The 15,677-nt window shown below is 42.7% G+C and overlaps 9 non-coding genes across 9 annotated transcripts; all 9 read right to left on the reverse strand.

Annotated features, from left to right (window-relative positions):
• Window positions 1-885: 885 nt before the first annotated feature.
• On the reverse strand, window positions 886-1,004 carry LOC134079388 (5S ribosomal RNA). The gene has a single exon (XR_009939020.1). It is a non-coding gene; the product is annotated as a 5S ribosomal RNA (ribosomal RNA).
• A 1,616-nt stretch (window positions 1,005-2,620) lies between these two features.
• On the reverse strand, window positions 2,621-2,739 carry LOC134079394 (5S ribosomal RNA). Its single transcript, XR_009939026.1, has one exon. It is a non-coding gene; the product is annotated as a 5S ribosomal RNA (ribosomal RNA).
• A 1,618-nt stretch (window positions 2,740-4,357) lies between these two features.
• Window positions 4,358-4,476, reverse strand: LOC134079395 (5S ribosomal RNA). Its single transcript, XR_009939027.1, has one exon. It is a non-coding gene; the product is annotated as a 5S ribosomal RNA (ribosomal RNA).
• A 1,617-nt stretch (window positions 4,477-6,093) lies between these two features.
• LOC134079396 (5S ribosomal RNA) lies at window positions 6,094-6,212 on the reverse strand. The gene has a single exon (XR_009939028.1). It is a non-coding gene; the product is annotated as a 5S ribosomal RNA (ribosomal RNA).
• A 1,617-nt stretch (window positions 6,213-7,829) lies between these two features.
• On the reverse strand, window positions 7,830-7,948 carry LOC134079397 (5S ribosomal RNA). The gene has a single exon (XR_009939029.1). It is a non-coding gene; the product is annotated as a 5S ribosomal RNA (ribosomal RNA).
• A 1,617-nt stretch (window positions 7,949-9,565) lies between these two features.
• On the reverse strand, window positions 9,566-9,684 carry LOC134079398 (5S ribosomal RNA). Its single transcript, XR_009939030.1, has one exon. It is a non-coding gene; the product is annotated as a 5S ribosomal RNA (ribosomal RNA).
• Window positions 9,685-11,300: 1,616 nt separating this feature from the next.
• LOC134079399 (5S ribosomal RNA) lies at window positions 11,301-11,419 on the reverse strand. Its single transcript, XR_009939031.1, has one exon. It is a non-coding gene; the product is annotated as a 5S ribosomal RNA (ribosomal RNA).
• Window positions 11,420-13,038: 1,619 nt separating this feature from the next.
• Window positions 13,039-13,157, reverse strand: LOC134079400 (5S ribosomal RNA). Its single transcript, XR_009939032.1, has one exon. It is a non-coding gene; the product is annotated as a 5S ribosomal RNA (ribosomal RNA).
• Window positions 13,158-14,773: 1,616 nt separating this feature from the next.
• On the reverse strand, window positions 14,774-14,892 carry LOC134079401 (5S ribosomal RNA). Its single transcript, XR_009939033.1, has one exon. It is a non-coding gene; the product is annotated as a 5S ribosomal RNA (ribosomal RNA).
• Window positions 14,893-15,677: the final 785 nt, after the last annotated feature.

Consider the following 15,677-nt stretch of genomic DNA (forward strand, 5'->3'; position numbering starts at 1 on the left):
TGTGTTGTAAAGAGGGTTGTTTCGTGGATCCTCTTTGCTTCATCTTCGCCACGGAGAAAGAAAAAACAACTGCTCCAAATGCAGTTCTCTACTGGTGTGCTAGAGTCACTGGCAGCCAATGATCCATACATGTCCAGATGTACACTAGCGACAGAAAGCGTGGCGCTCCCTCCGGCGACGGAGACGTGAATGAGCGCTTCTCCTTAGCGCACGGTTTATATAGGCCTTATACGTAATAGTAGACACACGTCAATCGAATGCTGCATCTAATCCGACAACATAGGCTATGTAGTAGCAACTGCTGTCAAGCAAAACTTCATGAAGCACGCTGATATTAGCTTTTCATATATCAATTCGCTGTGCGTAAAAACAGGACCTTTGGTCACTCGCTCTACTTGGACATCCTGAAACGAGTAACCTACAGTTGTTCAGGAAAACACTACAATATCTGGGATGTCGAAGGCCATGCAGACTATAGGCTATTTTCCATACTCAGACAGTGTTGAAAAAATTACTTTGCAGCTCTTGGGCGAATGAACACAGCGAGACCGGGAATTGTACAACACGGTGAAAACTACATCGAAAACAAAGCTGTCACCCCAAAAAATAAGCTAAACATTCCAGATGAAAACAAGCACTAAAACTCCCCCAATCCGCCAGCTGTTTACAGTCAACTCGTGCAATTTTTTCCGACCTGTTGCTGGCTTAGCCTATATTTCCTACCTATGTATTTATTTATTTATTTATTTATGTATTTCTTTATTTTGCTTTCAAACGGAGGAAGCAAATATTCAAAGGGGTTGGAACGTCTACGTACTAGGGAGCAGGCACGCACAGACAGACAGCCTGAAAAAAAAAAAAGTTTCACTGGCTGATGGAGAGAAAAGCTTACGGCACCTGGTATTCCCAGGCGGTCTCCCATCCAAGTACTAACCAGGCCCGACGCTGCTTAGCTTCCGAGATCGGACGAGATCGGGCGTGTTCAGCGTGGTATGGCCGTAAGCGAAAGCAACCGGCCAAAGTAACCTACTTAAAGCTCCCTAACCCGGGTTGGAGACGCGTGTGTTGTGAAAGGTGAGGTACGCTACATTGTGTTCAAGAAAACAAAGGCGCATTTTCCGCGTGGAGTTCAACTTTGAAAGTGAAGAATACAACAAATGGCATTTAAAACTTGGTAACATTTCCAATAACTGTTCCTTCTTTATCCTAAAAACGATGGGTACTGACAGAAGAGTTTGGTTAGGCAAGTGCACATACTTTACTCACAGTACAACATACATAGGGCAGCTTTATCTCTGATTAAAACGCTCACAGATTTGTTTAGAAGCTAAATAAATTGTAATGGTGACATAGCATGTCAAAAACCACTTGGTGTGTACACCATTTGAAACTACCACAAGTAAATTAGAAAATGTCACTGGAGTAAAAAAAAGCTCAGCTTTTCAAACAAAGATGATACTCAAAGCTAAGGAGAGAAATCAGTGTCTGGCCATGCATGAGAATATAAAACCACTAAGTATTTGATGGGATATAAAAAAAAAAAAATCTGTTTTTCTAAGCAGAGCGAAAACACAGGGGACGTTTCATTGGAGAGAACAGCCCTAATTTACAATTCATAAAATATGAGCTTCGTTTTAGAAACTTAGCCTCTCAATGAAAACAACGTACACATACCGGTCGGGATGCGGACGCTCCGAGTTGGGTCTCTGGCCAGTTAGGACTGCGCATTCAGGTCATGTGTTGTAAAGAGGGTTGTTTCGTGGATCCTCTTTGCTTCATCTTCGCCACGGAGAAAGAAAAAACAACTGCTCCAAATGCAGTTCTCTACTGGTGTGCTAGAGTCACTGGCAGCCAATGATCCATACATGTCCAGATGTACACTAGCGACAGAAAGCGTGGCGCTCCCTCCGGCGACGGAGACGTGAATGAGCGCTTCTCCTTAGCGCACGGTTTATATAGGCCTTATACGTAATAGTAGACACACGTCAATCGAATGCTGCATCTAATCCGACAACATAGGCTATGTAGTAGCAACTGCTGTCAAGCAAAACTTCATGAAGCACGCTGATATTAGCTTTTCATATATCAATTCGCTGTGCGTAAAAACAGGACCTTTGGTCACTCGCTCTACTTGGACATCCTGAAACGAGTAACCTACAGTTGTTCAGGAAAACACTACAATATCTGGGATGTCGAAGGCCATGCAGACTATAGGCTATTTTCCATACTCAGACAGTGTTGAAAAAATTACTTTGCAGCTCTTGGGCGAATGAACACAGCGAGACCGGGAATTGTACAACACGGTGAAAACTACATCGAAAACAAAGCTGTCACCCCAAAAAATAAGCTAAACATTCCAGATGAAAACAAGCACTAAAACTCCCCCAATCCGCCAGCTGTTTACAGTCAACTCGTGCAATTTTTTCCGACCTGTTGCTGGCTTAGCCTATATTTCCTACCTATGTATTTATTTATTTATTTATTTATGTATTTCTTTATTTTGCTTTCAAACGGAGGAAGCAAATATTCAAAGGGGTTGGAACGTCTACGTACTAGGGAGCAGGCACGCACAGACAGACAGCCTGAAAAAAAAAAAGTTTCACTGGCTGATGGAGAGAAAAGCTTACGGCACCTGGTATTCCCAGGCGGTCTCCCATCCAAGTACTAACCAGGCCCGACGCTGCTTAGCTTCCGAGATCGGACGAGATCGGGCGTGTTCAGCGTGGTATGGCCGTAAGCGAAAGCAACCGGCCAAAGTAACCTACTTAAAGCTCCCTAACCCGGGTTGGAGACGCGTGTGTTGTGAAAGGTGAGGTACGCTACATTGTGTTCAAGAAAACAAAGGCGCATTTTCCGCGTGGAGTTCAACTTTGAAAGTGAAGAATACAACAAATGGCATTTAAAACTTGGTAACATTTCCAATAACTGTTCCTTCTTTATCCTAAAAACGATGGGTACTGACAGAAGAGTTTGGTTAGGCAAGTGCACATACTTTACTCACAGTACAACATACATAGGGCAGCTTTATCTCTGATTAAAACGCTCACAGATTTGTTTAGAAGCTAAATAAATTGTAATGGTGACATAGCATGGCAAAAACCACTTGGTGTGTACACCATTTGAAACTACCACAAGTAAATTAGAAAATGTCACTGGAGTAAAAAAAAGCTCAGCTTTTCAAACAAAGATGATACTCAAAGCTAAGGAGAGAAATCAGTGTCTGGCCATGCATGAGAATATAAAACCACTAAGTATTTGATGGGATTTAAAAAAAAAAAAAATCCGTTTTTCTAAGCAGAGCGAAAACACAGGAGACGTTTCATTGGAGAGAACAGCCCTAATTTACAATTCATAAAATATGAGCTTCGTTTTAGAAACTTAGCCTCTCAATGAAAACAACGTACACATACCGGTCGGGATGCGGACGCTCCGAGTTGGGTCTCTGGCCAGTTAGGACTGCGCATTCAGGTCATGTGTTGTAAAGAGGGTTGTTTCGTGGATCCTCTTTGCTTCATCTTCGCCACGGAGAAAGAAAAAACAACTGCTCCAAATGCAGTTCTCTACTGGTGTGCTAGAGTCACTGGCAGCCAATGATCCATACATGTCCAGATGTACACTAGCGACAGAAAGCGTGGCGCTCCCTCCGGCGACGGAGACGTGAATGAGCGCTTCTCCTTAGCGCACGGTTTATATAGGCCTTATAGGTAATAGTAGACACACGTCAATCGAATGCTGCATCTAATCCGACAACATAGGCTATGTAGTAGCAACTGCTGTCAAGCAAAACTTCATGAAGCACGCTGATATTAGCTTTTCATATATCAATTCGCTGTGCGTAAAAACAGGACCTTTGGTCACTCGCTCTACTTGGACATCCTGAAACGAGTAACCTACAGTTGTTCAGGAAAACACTACAATATCTGGGATGTCGAAGGCCATGCAGACTATAGGCTATTTTCCATACTCAGACAGTGTTGAAAAAATTACTTTGCAGCTCTTGGGCGAATGAACACAGCGAGACCGGGAATTGTACAACACGGTGAAAACTACATCGAAAACAAAGCTGTCACCCCAAAAAATAAGCTAAACATTCCAGATGAAAACAAGCACTAAAACTCCCCCAATCCGCCAGCTGTTTACAGTCAACTCGTGCAATTTTTTCCGACCTGTTGCTGGCTTAGCCTATATTTCCTACCTATGTATTTATTTATTTATTTATTTATGTATTTCTTTATTTTGCTTTCAAACGGAGGAAGCAAATATTCAAAGGGGTTGGAACGTCTACGTACTAGGGAGCAGGCACGCACAGACAGACAGCCTGAAAAAAAAAAAAGTTTCACTGGCTGATGGAGAGAAAAGCTTACGGCACCTGGTATTCCCAGGCGGTCTCCCATCCAAGTACTAACCAGGCCCGACGCTGCTTAGCTTCCGAGATCGGACGAGATCGGGCGTGTTCAGCGTGGTATGGCCGTAAGCGAAAGCAACCGGCCAAAGTAACCTACTTAAAGCTCCCTAACCCGGGTTGGAGACGCGTGTGTTGTGAAAGGTGAGGTACGCTACATTGTGTTCAAGAAAACAAAGGCGCATTTTCCGCGTGGAGTTCAACTTTGAAAGTGAAGAATACAACAAATGGCATTTAAAACTTGGTAACATTTCCAATAACTGTTCCTTCTTTATCCTAAAAACGATGGGTACTGACAGAAGAGTTTGGTTAGGCAAGTGCACATACTTTACTCACAGTACAACATACATAGGGCAGCTTTATCTCTGATTAAAACGCTCACAGATTTGTTTAGAAGCTAAATAAATTGTAATGGTGACATAGCATGGCAAAAACCACTTGGTGTGTACACCATTTGAAACTACCACAAGTAAATTAGAAAATGTCACTGGAGTAAAAAAAAGCTCAGCTTTTCAAACAAAGATGATACTCAAAGCTAAGGAGAGAAATCAGTGTCTGGCCATGCATGAGAATATAAAACCACTAAGTATTTGATGGGATATAAAAAAAAAAAAATCTGTTTTTCTAAGCAGAGCGAAAACACAGGGGACGTTTCATTGGAGAGAACAGCCCTAATTTACAATTCATAAAATATGAGCTTCGTTTTAGAAACTTAGCCTCTCAATGAAAACAACGTACACATACCGGTCGGGATGCGGACGCTCCGAGTTGGGTCTCTGGCCAGTTAGGACTGCGCATTCAGGTCATGTGTTGTAAAGAGGGTTGTTTCGTGGATCCTCTTTGCTTCATCTTCGCCACGGAGAAAGAAAAAACAACTGCTCCAAATGCAGTTCTCTACTGGTGTGCTAGAGTCACTGGCAGCCAATGATCCATACATGTCCAGATGTACACTAGCGACAGAAAGCGTGGCGCTCCCTCCGGCGACGGAGACGTGAATGAGCGCTTCTCCTTAGCGCACGGTTTATATAGGCCTTATACGTAATAGTAGACACACGTCAATCGAATGCTGCATCTAATCCGACAACATAGGCTATGTAGTAGCAACTGCTGTCAAGCAAAACTTCATGAAGCACGCTGATATTAGCTTTTCATATATCAATTCGCTGTGCGTAAAAACAGGACCTTTGGTCACTCGCTCTACTTGGACATCCTGAAACGAGTAACCTACAGTTGTTCAGGAAAACACTACAATATCTGGGATGTCGAAGGCCATGCAGACTATAGGCTATTTTCCATACTCAGACAGTGTTGAAAAAATTACTTTGCAGCTCTTGGGCGAATGAACACAGCGAGACCGGGAATTGTACAACACGGTGAAAACTACATCGAAAACAAAGCTGTCACCCCAAAAAATAAGCTAAACATTCCAGATGAAAACAAGCACTAAAACTCCCCCAATCCGCCAGCTGTTTACAGTCAACTCGTGCAATTTTTTCCGACCTGTTGCTGGCTTAGCCTATATTTCCTACCTATGTATTTATTTATTTATTTATTTATGTATTTCTTTATTTTGCTTTCAAACGGAGGAAGCAAATATTCAAAGGGGTTGGAACGTCTACGTACTAGGGAGCAGGCACGCACAGACAGACAGCCTGAAAAAAAAAAAAGTTTCACTGGCTGATGGAGAGAAAAGCTTACGGCACCTGGTATTCCCAGGCGGTCTCCCATCCAAGTACTAACCAGGCCCGACGCTGCTTAGCTTCCGAGATCGGACGAGATCGGGCGTGTTCAGCGTGGTATGGCCGTAAGCGAAAGCAACCGGCCAAAGTAACCTACTTAAAGCTCCCTAACCCGGGTTGGAGACGCGTGTGTTGTGAAAGGTGAGGTACGCTACATTGTGTTCAAGAAAACAAAGGCGCATTTTCCGCGTGGAGTTCAACTTTGAAAGTGAAGAATACAACAAATGGCATTTAAAACTTGGTAACATTTCCAATAACTGTTCCTTCTTTATCCTAAAAACGATGGGTACTGACAGAAGAGTTTGGTTAGGCAAGTGCACATACTTTACTCACAGTACAACATACATAGGGCAGCTTTATCTCTGATTAAAACGCTCACAGATTTGTTTAGAAGCTAAATAAATTGTAATGGTGACATAGCATGGCAAAAACCACTTGGTGTGTACACCATTTGAAACTACCACAAGTAAATTAGAAAATGTCACTGGAGTAAAAAAAAGCTCAGCTTTTCAAACAAAGATGATACTCAAAGCTAAGGAGAGAAATCAGTGTCTGGCCATGCATGAGAATATAAAACCACTAAGTATTTGATGGGATATAAAAAAAAAAAAATCTGTTTTTCTAAGCAGAGCGAAAACACAGGGGACGTTTCATTGGAGAGAACAGCCCTAATTTACAATTCATAAAATATGAGCTTCGTTTTAGAAACTTAGCCTCTCAATGAAAACAACGTACACATACCGGTCGGGATGCGGACGCTCCGAGTTGGGTCTCTGGCCAGTTAGGACTGCGCATTCAGGTCATGTGTTGTAAAGAGGGTTGTTTCGTGGATCCTCTTTGCTTCATCTTCGCCACGGAGAAAGAAAAAACAACTGCTCCAAATGCAGTTCTCTACTGGTGTGCTAGAGTCACTGGCAGCCAATGATCCATACATGTCCAGATGTACACTAGCGACAGAAAGCGTGGCGCTCCCTCCGGCGACGGAGACGTGAATGAGCGCTTCTCCTTAGCGCACGGTTTATATAGGCCTTATACGTAATAGTAGACACACGTCAATCGAATGCTGCATCTAATCCGACAACATAGGCTATGTAGTAGCAACTGCTGTCAAGCAAAACTTCATGAAGCACGCTGATATTAGCTTTTCATATATCAATTCGCTGTGCGTAAAAACAGGACCTTTGGTCACTCGCTCTACTTGGACATCCTGAAACGAGTAACCTACAGTTGTTCAGGAAAACACTACAATATCTGGGATGTCGAAGGCCATGCAGACTATAGGCTATTTTCCATACTCAGACAGTGTTGAAAAAATTACTTTGCAGCTCTTGGGCGAATGAACACAGCGAGACCGGGAATTGTACAACACGGTGAAAACTACATCGAAAACAAAGCTGTCACCCCAAAAAATAAGCTAAACATTCCAGATGAAAACAAGCACTAAAACTCCCCCAATCCGCCAGCTGTTTACAGTCAACTCGTGCAATTTTTTCCGACCTGTTGCTGGCTTAGCCTATATTTCCTACCTATGTATTTATTTATTTATTTATTTATGTATTTCTTTATTTTGCTTTCAAACGGAGGAAGCAAATATTCAAAGGGGTTGGAACGTCTACGTACTAGGGAGCAGGCACGCACAGACAGACAGCCTGAAAAAAAAAAAAGTTTCACTGGCTGATGGAGAGAAAAGCTTACGGCACCTGGTATTCCCAGGCGGTCTCCCATCCAAGTACTAACCAGGCCCGACGCTGCTTAGCTTCCGAGATCGGACGAGATCGGGCGTGTTCAGCGTGGTATGGCCGTAAGCGAAAGCAACCGGCCAAAGTAACCTACTTAAAGCTCCCTAACCCGGGTTGGAGACGCGTGTGTTGTGAAAGGTGAGGTACGCTACATTGTGTTCAAGAAAACAAAGGCGCATTTTCCGCGTGGAGTTCAACTTTGAAAGTGAAGAATACAACAAATGGCATTTAAAACTTGGTAACATTTCCAATAACTGTTCCTTCTTTATCCTAAAAACGATGGGTACTGACAGAAGAGTTTGGTTAGGCAAGTGCACATACTTTACTCACAGTACAACATACATAGGGCAGCTTTATCTCTGATTAAAACGCTCACAGATTTGTTTAGAAGCTAAATAAATTGTAATGGTGACATAGCATGTCAAAAACCACTTGGTGTGTACACCATTTGAAACTACCACAAGTAAATTAGAAAATGTCACTGGAGTAAAAAAAAGCTCAGCTTTTCAAACAAAGATGATACTCAAAGCTAAGGAGAGAAATCAGTGTCTGGCCATGCATGAGAATATAAAACCACTAAGTATTTGATGGGATATAAAAAAAAAAAAATCTGTTTTTCTAAGCAGAGCGAAAACACAGGGGACGTTTCATTGGAGAGAACAGCCCTAATTTACAATTCATAAAATATGAGCTTCGTTTTAGAAACTTAGCCTCTCAATGAAAACAACGTACACATACCGGTCGGGATGCGGACGCTCCGAGTTGGGTCTCTGGCCAGTTAGGACTGCGCATTCAGGTCATGTGTTGTAAAGAGGGTTGTTTCGTGGATCCTCTTTGCTTCATCTTCGCCACGGAGAAAGAAAAAACAACTGCTCCAAATGCAGTTCTCTACTGGTGTGCTAGAGTCACTGGCAGCCAATGATCCATACATGTCCAGATGTACACTAGCGACAGAAAGCGTGGCGCTCCCTCCGGCGACGGAGACGTGAATGAGCGCTTCTCCTTAGCGCACGGTTTATATAGGCCTTATACGTAATAGTAGACACACGTCAATCGAATGCTGCATCTAATCCGACAACATAGGCTATGTAGTAGCAACTGCTGTCAAGCAAAACTTCATGAAGCACGCTGATATTAGCTTTTCATATATCAATTCGCTGTGCGTAAAAACAGGACCTTTGGTCACTCGCTCTACTTGGACATCCTGAAACGAGTAACCTACAGTTGTTCAGGAAAACACTACAATATCTGGGATGTCGAAGGCCATGCAGACTATAGGCTATTTTCCATACTCAGACAGTGTTGAAAAAATTACTTTGCAGCTCTTGGGCGAATGAACACAGCGAGACCGGGAATTGTACAACACGGTGAAAACTACATCGAAAACAAAGCTGTCACCCCAAAAAATAAGCTAAACATTCCAGATGAAAACAAGCACTAAAACTCCCCCAATCCGCCAGCTGTTTACAGTCAACTCGTGCAATTTTTTCCGACCTGTTGCTGGCTTAGCCTATATTTCCTACCTATGTATTTATTTATTTATTTATTTATGTATTTCTTTATTTTGCTTTCAAACGGAGGAAGCAAATATTCAAAGGGGTTGGAACGTCTACGTACTAGGGAGCAGGCACGCACAGACAGACAGCCTGAAAAAAAAAAAAGTTTCACTGGCTGATGGAGAGAAAAGCTTACGGCACCTGGTATTCCCAGGCGGTCTCCCATCCAAGTACTAACCAGGCCCGACGCTGCTTAGCTTCCGAGATCGGACGAGATCGGGCGTGTTCAGCGTGGTATGGCCGTAAGCGAAAGCAACCGGCCAAAGTAACCTACTTAAAGCTCCCTAACCCGGGTTGGAGACGCGTGTGTTGTGAAAGGTGAGGTACGCTACATTGTGTTCAAGAAAACAAAGGCGCATTTTCCGCGTGGAGTTCAACTTTGAAAGTGAAGAATACAACAAATGGCATTTAAAACTTGGTAACATTTCCAATAACTGTTCCTTCTTTATCCTAAAAACGATGGGTACTGACAGAAGAGTTTGGTTAGGCAAGTGCACATACTTTACTCACAGTACAACATACATAGGGCAGCTTTATCTCTGATTAAAACGCTCACAGATTTGTTTAGAAGCTAAATAAATTGTAATGGTGACATAGCATGTCAAAAACCACTTGGTGTGTACACCATTTGAAACTACCACAAGTAAATTAGAAAATGTCACTGGAGTAAAAAAAAGCTCAGCTTTTCAAACAAAGATGATACTCAAAGCTAAGGAGAGAAATCAGTGTCTGGCCATGCATGAGAATATAAAACCACTAAGTATTTGATGGGATATAAAAAAAAAAAAATCTGTTTTTCTAAGCAGAGCGAAAACACAGGGGACGTTTCATTGGAGAGAACAGCCCTAATTTACAATTCATAAAATATGAGCTTCGTTTTAGAAACTTAGCCTCTCAATGAAAACAACGTACACATACCGGTCGGGATGCGGACGCTCCGAGTTGGGTCTCTGGCCAGTTAGGACTGCGCATTCAGGTCATGTGTTGTAAAGAGGGTTGTTTCGTGGATCCTCTTTGCTTCATCTTCGCCACGGAGAAAGAAAAAACAACTGCTCCAAATGCAGTTCTCTACTGGTGTGCTAGAGTCACTGGCAGCCAATGATCCATACATGTCCAGATGTACACTAGCGACAGAAAGCGTGGCGCTCCCTCCGGCGACGGAGACGTGAATGAGCGCTTCTCCTTAGCGCACGGTTTATATAGGCCTTATACGTAATAGTAGACACACGTCAATCGAATGCTGCATCTAATCCGACAACATAGGCTATGTAGTAGCAACTGCTGTCAAGCAAAACTTCATGAAGCACGCTGATATTAGCTTTTCATATATCAATTCGCTGTGCGTAAAAACAGGACCTTTGGTCACTCGCTCTACTTGGACATCCTGAAACGAGTAACCTACAGTTGTTCAGGAAAACACTACAATATCTGGGATGTCGAAGGCCATGCAGACTATAGGCTATTTTCCATACTCAGACAGTGTTGAAAAAATTACTTTGCAGCTCTTGGGCGAATGAACACAGCGAGACCGGGAATTGTACAACACGGTGAAAACTACATCGAAAACAAAGCTGTCACCCCAAAAAATAAGCTAAACATTCCAGATGAAAACAAGCACTAAAACTCCCCCAATCCGCCAGCTGTTTACAGTCAACTCGTGCAATTTTTTCCGACCTGTTGCTGGCTTAGCCTATATTTCCTACCTATGTATTTATTTATTTATTTATTTATGTATTTCTTTATTTTGCTTTCAAACGGAGGAAGCAAATATTCAAAGGGGTTGGAACGTCTACGTACTAGGGAGCAGGCACGCACAGACAGACAGCCTGAAAAAAAAAAAGTTTCACTGGCTGATGGAGAGAAAAGCTTACGGCACCTGGTATTCCCAGGCGGTCTCCCATCCAAGTACTAACCAGGCCCGACGCTGCTTAGCTTCCGAGATCGGACGAGATCGGGCGTGTTCAGCGTGGTATGGCCGTAAGCGAAAGCAACCGGCCAAAGTAACCTACTTAAAGCTCCCTAACCCGGGTTGGAGACGCGTGTGTTGTGAAAGGTGAGGTACGCTACATTGTGTTCAAGAAAACAAAGGCGCATTTTCCGCGTGGAGTTCAACTTTGAAAGTGAAGAATACAACAAATGGCATTTAAAACTTGGTAACATTTCCAATAACTGTTCCTTCTTTATCCTAAAAACGATGGGTACTGACAGAAGAGTTTGGTTAGGCAAGTGCACATACTTTACTCACAGTACAACATACATAGGGCAGCTTTATCTCTGATTAAAACGCTCACAGATTTGTTTAGAAGCTAAATAAATTGTAATGGTGACATAGCATGGCAAAAACCACTTGGTGTGTACACCATTTGAAACTACCACAAGTAAATTAGAAAATGTCACTGGAGTAAAAAAAAGCTCAGCTTTTCAAACAAAGATGATACTCAAAGCTAAGGAGAGAAATCAGTGTCTGGCCATGCATGAGAATATAAAACCACTAAGTATTTGATGGGATTTAAAAAAAAAAAAAATCCGTTTTTCTAAGCAGAGCGAAAACACAGGAGACGTTTCATTGGAGAGAACAGCCCTAATTTACAATTCATAAAATATGAGCTTCGTTTTAGAAACTTAGCCTCTCAATGAAAACAACGTACACATACCGGTCGGGATGCGGACGCTCCGAGTTGGGTCTCTGGCCAGTTAGGACTGCGCATTCAGGTCATGTGTTGTAAAGAGGGTTGTTTCGTGGATCCTCTTTGCTTCATCTTCGCCACGGAGAAAGAAAAAACAACTGCTCCAAATGCAGTTCTCTACTGGTGTGCTAGAGTCACTGGCAGCCAATGATCCATACATGTCCAGATGTACACTAGCGACAGAAAGCGTGGCGCTCCCTCCGGCGACGGAGACGTGAATGAGCGCTTCTCCTTAGCGCACGGTTTATATAGGCCTTATAGGTAATAGTAGACACACGTCAATCGAATGCTGCATCTAATCCGACAACATAGGCTATGTAGTAGCAACTGCTGTCAAGCAAAACTTCATGAAGCACGCTGATATTAGCTTTTCATATATCAATTCGCTGTGCGTAAAAACAGGACCTTTGGTCACTCGCTCTACTTGGACATCCTGAAACGAGTAACCTACAGTTGTTCAGGAAAACACTACAATATCTGGGATGTCGAAGGCCATGCAGACTATAGGCTATTTTCCATACTCAGACAGTGTTGAAAAAATTACTTTGCAGCTCTTGGGCGAATGAACACAGCGAGACCGGGAATTGTACAACACGGTGAAAACTACATCGAAAACAAAGCTGTCACCCCAAAAAATAAGCTAAACATTCCAGATGAAAACAAGCACTAAAACTCCCCCAATCCGCCAGCTGTTTACAGTCAACTCGTGCAATTTTTTCCGACCTGTTGCTGGCTTAGCCTATATTTCCTACCTATGTATTTATTTATTTATTTATTTATGTATTTCTTTATTTTGCTTTCAAACGGAGGAAGCAAATATTCAAAGGGGTTGGAACGTCTACGTACTAGGGAGCAGGCACGCACAGACAGACAGCCTGAAAAAAAAAAAAAGTTTCACTGGCTGATGGAGAGAAAAGCTTACGGCACCTGGTATTCCCAGGCGGTCTCCCATCCAAGTACTAACCAGGCCCGACGCTGCTTAGCTTCCGAGATCGGACGAGATCGGGCGTGTTCAGCGTGGTATGGCCGTAAGCGAAAGCAACCGGCCAAAGTAACCTACTTAAAGCTCCCTAACCCGGGTTGGAGACGCGTGTGTTGTGAAAGGTGAGGTACGCTACATTGTGTTCAAGAAAACAAAGGCGCATTTTCCGCGTGGAGTTCAACTTTGAAAGTGAAGAATACAACAAATGGCATTTAAAACTTGGTAACATTTCCAATAACTGTTCCTTCTTTATCCTAAAAACGATGGGTACTGACAGAAGAGTTTGGTTAGGCAAGTGCACATACTTTACTCACAGTACAACATACATAGGGCAGCTTTATCTCTGATTAAAACGCTCACAGATTTGTTTAGAAGCTAAATAAATTGTAATGGTGACATAGCATGGCAAAAACCACTTGGTGTGTACACCATTTGAAACTACCACAAGTAAATTAGAAAATGTCACTGGAGTAAAAAAAAGCTCAGCTTTTCAAACAAAGATGATACTCAAAGCTAAGGAGAGAAATCAGTGTCTGGCCATGCATGAGAATATAAAACCACTAAGTATTTGATGGGATATAAAAAAAAAAAAATCTGTTTTTCTAAGCAGAGCGAAAACACAGGGGACGTTTCATTGGAGAGAACAGCCCTAATTTACAATTCATAAAATATGAGCTTCGTTTTAGAAACTTAGCCTCTCAATGAAAACAACGTACACATACCGGTCGGGATGCGGACGCTCCGAGTTGGGTCTCTGGCCAGTTAGGACTGCGCATTCAGGTCATGTGTTGTAAAGAGGGTTGTTTCGTGGATCCTCTTTGCTTCATCTTCGCCACGGAGAAAGAAAAAACAACTGCTCCAAATGCAGTTCTCTACTGGTGTGCTAGAGTCACTGGCAGCCAATGATCCATACATGTCCAGATGTACACTAGCGACAGAAAGCGTGGCGCTCCCTCCGGCGACGGAGACGTGAATGAGCGCTTCTCCTTAGCGCACGGTTTATATAGGCCTTATACGTAATAGTAGACACACGTCAATCGAATGCTGCATCTAATCCGACAACATAGGCTATGTAGTAGCAACTGCTGTCAAGCAAAACTTCATGAAGCACGCTGATATTAGCTTTTCATATATCAATTCGCTGTGCGTAAAAACAGGACCTTTGGTCACTCGCTCTACTTGGACATCCTGAAACGAGTAACCTACAGTTGTTCAGGAAAACACTACAATATCTGGGATGTCGAAGGCCATGCAGACTATAGGCTATTTTCCATACTCAGACAGTGTTGAAAAAATTACTTTGCAGCTCTTGGGCGAATGAACACAGCGAGACCGGGAATTGTACAACACGGTGAAAACTACATCGAAAACAAAGCTGTCACCCCAAAAAATAAGCTAAACATTCCAGATGAAAACAAGCACTAAAACTCCCCCAATCCGCCAGCTGTTTACAGTCAACTCGTGCAATTTTTTCCGACCTGTTGCTGGCTTAGCCTATATTTCCTACCTATGTATTTATTTATTTATTTATTTATGTATTTCTTTATTTTGCTTTCAAACGGAGGAAGCAAATATTCAAAGGGGTTGGAACGTCTACGTACTAGGGAGCAGGCACGCACAGACAGACAGCCTGAAAAAAAAAAAGTTTCACTGGCTGATGGAGAGAAAAGCTTACGGCACCTGGTATTCCCAGGCGGTCTCCCATCCAAGTACTAACCAGGCCCGACGCTGCTTAGCTTCCGAGATCGGACGAGATCGGGCGTGTTCAGCGTGGTATGGCCGTAAGCGAAAGCAACCGGCCAAAGTAACCTACTTAAAGCTCCCTAACCCGGGTTGGAGACGCGTGTGTTGTGAAAGGTGAGGTACGCTACATTGTGTTCAAGAAAACAAAGGCGCATTTTCCGCGTGGAGTTCAACTTTGAAAGTGAAGAATACAACAAATGGCATTTAAAACTTGGTAACATTTCCAATAACTGTTCCTTCTTTATCCTAAAAACGATGGGTACTGACAGAAGAGTTTGGTTAGGCAAGTGCACATACTTTACTCACAGTACAACATACATAGGGCAGCTTTATCTCTGATTAAAACGCTCACAGATTTGTTTAGAAGCTAAATAAATTGTAATGGTGACATAGCATGGCAAAAACCACTTGGTGTGTACACCATTTGAAACTACCACAAGTAAATTAGAAAATGTCACTGGAGTAAAAAAAAGCTCAGCTTTTCAAACAAAGATGATACTCAAAGCTAAGGAGAGAAATCAGTGTCTGGCCATGCATGAGAATATAAAACCACTAAGTATTTGATGGGATTTAAAAAAAAAAAAAATCCGTTTTTCTAAGCAGAGCGAAAACACAGGAGACGTTTCATTGGAGAGAACAGCCCTAATTTACAATTCATAAAATATGAGCTTCGTTTTAGAAACTTAGCCTCTCAATGAAAACAACGTACACATACCGGTCGGGATGCGGACGCTCCGAGTTGGGTCTCTGGCCAGTTAGGACTGCGCATTCAGGTCATGTGTTGTAAAGAGGGTTGTTTCGTGGATCCTCTTTGCTTCATCTTCGCCAC

Source organism: Sardina pilchardus, chromosome 4, assembly GCF_963854185.1.
Source record: "Sardina pilchardus chromosome 4, fSarPil1.1, whole genome shotgun sequence".
Taxonomy (NCBI): Eukaryota; Metazoa; Chordata; class Actinopteri; order Clupeiformes; family Clupeidae; genus Sardina; species Sardina pilchardus.